The 4,189-nt window shown below is 40.6% G+C and overlaps 1 pseudogene; it reads right to left on the reverse strand.

The window, feature by feature from the left end:
* Nucleotides 1–279: 279 nt before the first annotated feature.
* LOC140524103 (heat shock cognate 71 kDa protein-like) lies at nucleotides 280–2,220 on the reverse strand (annotated as a pseudogene).
* Nucleotides 2,221–4,189: the final 1,969 nt, after the last annotated feature.

Here is a 4,189-nt window from a genome sequence, read left to right on the forward strand (position 1 = left end):
CCATTTCTCTGATGGCATGGTCTTCTTCGGCAACAAAGTTCCTTGAGGGAAGGAACTGTTACATTTTTATTTTATGGTGCCAGTTTTAAATAGTTTTTATTCTCCAAGACAAGAATTGCATTTCCACTTGTTTACAGTACTGATACAGTGCAATGTTGTTCACTTCTCTCCCTCTGCACACATTCAAGTATTCAGAACACCCAGATTTGCACAGTAGCTTAAATGTTACTTTTAAACTGCTACTGCCTTGGCTACAGATTTTGAGTCCTTCAGTTTTTGGAAAGCTGTGTGGAATGCTCTTTCTTCTGTTGTTTAGTCCACCTCTTCAATGGTGGGTCCAGAAGAAGCACCTCCAGCTGGGGCTGTTCCACCCCCTGGGAATCCACCAGGTGTGCCTCCTGGCAATGGTCCCTGCACTCTGGTACAGCTTGGTAATGATGGGGTTGCAGACCTTCTCCAGTTCTTTCTGCTGATCCTCAAATTCTTCCCTCTCAGCAGTCTGGTTCTCATCCAGCCAAGTTGACTATTTCATTACATTTGTCAAGGATCTTCTGTTTGTCTTCATCACCAATTTTGCCTTATGTCCTCTATGGTAGCCTTCATGTTGAAAGAATAAGATTCAAGAGAATTCTTGGAAGACACCTTGTCTCACTGCTTCTCATCCTCAGCCTCCTGGACTATATGCTCAATGTCTTCCTTGCTCAGACATTCTTTATCATTGGTGATGGAGATCTTGTTCTCCTTGCCTATGCTCTTATCCACAGCAGAAACACTGAAAATGCCATTTGCATCAATGTCAAATGTTACTTCAATCTGAGGAATACCTCTGGGTGAGGGGGGGATTCCTGTGAGCTCAAATTTTCCAAGCAGGTTGTTATCCTTTCTCATTGCCCTCTCACCTTCATAAACCTGAATAAGCATACCAGGTTGGTTGTCTGAATAGGTGGCAAAGGTCTGTGTCTGCTTGGTGGGGATGGTGGTATTACGTTTGACCAGAACAGTCATAACTCCACCAGCAGTTTCAATTCCAAGGGAAAGAGGAGTGACATCCAACAGCAACAAGTTCTGCACATTCTCAGATTTCTCTCCAGACAAAATGGCAGCCTGGACAGCTGCACCATAAGCAACAGCCTCATCAGGACTGATACTCCTGTTGAACTCCTTGCCATTGAAGAAGTCTTGCAGAAGTTTTTGGAGTTTGGGAATTCAGGTGGAACCACCCACCAGGATGATGTCATGAATCTGTGATTTATCTCACTTGGCATCTCTTAAGGCCTTTTCCAGAGTCCAGTGTGAAGAGATCAGCATTCAGCTCTTCTGAACAGGCTCGGGTAATTGATGTATAGAAGTCGATACCTTCATAGAGGGAGTCAATCTCAATACTGGCTTGGGTACTAGAAGAGAGGGTGCACTTTGCATGTTTTCAAGCAGTGCAAAGATGGCAAACAGCCCTCTTGTTCTCACTGATGTCCTTGTGCTTTCACTTGAACTCGGCAATGAAATGGTTGAACATTCAGTTGTCAAAGTCCTCCCCACCCAAGTGGGTGTCCCCAGCTGTGGACTTGACCTCAAAGATGCCATCTTCAATGGTAAGAATGGAGACATCAAAAGTACCACCTCCAAGGTCAAGGATCAACACATTTCTCTGGGCACCAACTTTTTTGTCCAAGTCATAAGCAATAGCAGCAGCTGTTGGCTCATTGAAAATTCAGAGCACATTGAGACCAGCGATGGTTCCAGCATCTTTAGTGGCTAATGTTGGGAATCGTTGAAATAGCCTGGTACTGTGACTATGGCATTTGTGGCAATCTTCCCAAGGTAAGCTTCAGCAATTTCTTTCGTCTTGGTCAAGACCATAAAAGATATTTCTTCTGGATAGAAACTTTTGGTCTCCCCTTTGTACCTCACTTGGACCTTCGGCCTGCCTGCATCATTCACCACCATAAAAGGCCAGTGCTTCATGACTGACTGTATAACTGCATCATCAAATCTGCAACCAATCAGACATTTGGCATCAAAAACTGTGTTGGTGGGGTTCACTGCAACTTGATTTTTTGGAGCATCACAGATTAAACGTTCTGTGTTGGTAAAGGCAACATAGCTGGCTGTGATCCTGTTTCCTTGGTCATTAGCAATGATCTCCACTCTCCCATGTTGGAAGACTCCCACACAGGAGTAAGTGGTGTCAAGATCAATGCCAACTGCGGGTCCCTTCGACATGGTTGCTGGGGAGTGGGGGGGGGGGGGCTCATAGCTGACCACTGTGAAGAAAGAAGGGCTGCTGCTGCACCGAGTAGCAAACTGTTACATTTTTATCCTTCATTTTGCTTAGTGTAGGGCTTTGCTTAGTGTAGGGTTATTGATGAACACATGACAAAGTTAATTAAATTCAACAAGCCACGAACTAATAAAGAACTACTATGTGCCATCCATTTCTAACTTGGACCTCACAAAGTACTTATTAAAAAACCTACTTCAAGATTATACTTATGATGTAATAATTGGTATTGGTAGTTACCTGTATACGTGTCCTATACTCTTAGACTGAAGACTATGAAGACAAGGACATTGTCTAATCAAAGCTTCCGTAACTTCCCCAAATTTATATTCTGCACATAGCAGGTGCTTAAATTGTTTTGTTCAATTTGTTGACTTAAATGACAATGTTGGTTGAACCCTGACCCCTCCAAAAAATCATGAAAGCCCAATCCTACTGCTGCCAATCTTCTCCAAAGGGCAAGATATTCTAGTTGATGACATGAAAAATCCAAGAAAAGGATAAAGGTCATCACAAATTAATATGTCTTTATATATTGCCTAAAAACTAAATTTTTGAATCAGAAAACCACAGAAATGGAAGATTTAAGAATCATTACTCTCATTTGGAAGAAAAAAATAGTAAAATATTTTAGTTCTATACCATTTTCATTGCCATTCAATAAAGAAAGATAATATTTTACATGTTCTGCTGTTAGTCTCCTGTAGCAGATTCTAACAGGTAGAAGTATGAAGCCTGGCATAATCCTACATAAAAGTATAATAATAAAATTCATTGTGCTTCTAACTAACCTTTTACACTGCACAAGTAAATGCCTAATAAAAAAGCATGATTAATGTTGTTCCTGTGTTGTTATTCTCAAAGCATTTATGGAGCACACATTCTCTAGCAAAAAAAATAAAATAAAATAAAAGCTTCCTAGGATATTTGCTATTTGTTCAATGCAATCTTATGAACCGAGCTGAAAATCCTGGGGAGAGGAATGTGATTTGCATTATACTTTGGAAACCAAGGTACTTTTCCCCAAGTACCAAATTGCCTCCATCCTACTGTATTATCTTGTTCTAATTCCTAGAATCGTTTTTTCTCTGAGAGGAAACCACTTCTTGTTTTAGCTTAAGGAGTAGCTGGCACCTGGTTTAAATGTGTTTTCAAAAGGTAAGGTCCTAAGTAGACTATGACCTTGGAAGTTTTCCAAGAGGTCAGGTCTTTGTCATAAGCCTGGCACCTAAAAGTATCAGTTTGGGGTTTCTATGAGTAAATTTGACCAGTTTTATACATATATGGACATACAGAATTGCTCAGAAAAGAGGAAAGAAAGTGTATAAGAGAGCTGGAAAATTTCTAAAATTAAAAAAAAAAAAAAGATGAGGTTAAAACTAAAAGGCCAGTTGCTAGAGAGATCACTAATTGGATAAAAGAGCATTGTGGACTTTTGTACAAGTCAATGGCTTATACTGACACAAGACTTTTTTTTCTTTCAATTTTTACCAAAGGGAAATAAATCCTACAAAAGGATTGCTCCAAGAGACCTAATTGGTAATGAGAAGCAGGCAGCTCAATGTCTTGGGATGTTTGAAGCAGTTAAATTTTTCTCTTCCTACCTGGAAATCAATAGTTAAAGCTAACTATAAAACCATATAACTATAAAAGCCACAGCCAGAGAGAGAGAGAGAGAGAGAAAGAGAGAGAGAGAGACAGAAAGAGACAGAGAGAGAGAGAGAGAGACAGAGAGAGAGACAGAAAGAGAGAGACTGAGACAGAGAGATATATGCTGAGGCTAACTAAAGTCTTTGGAATCTTACCCCACTATCATCACCCAGTTCCAGCTCCACTGCTACAGGCAATCAAGAATTTTCAATTCAGCACGTGTTTAGCCTGGAACAAGTTACAGAATGGCTATGTAGGCTC

Source organism: Notamacropus eugenii, chromosome 2, assembly GCF_028372415.1.
Source record: "Notamacropus eugenii isolate mMacEug1 chromosome 2, mMacEug1.pri_v2, whole genome shotgun sequence".
NCBI lineage: Eukaryota > Metazoa > Chordata > Mammalia > Diprotodontia > Macropodidae > Notamacropus > Notamacropus eugenii.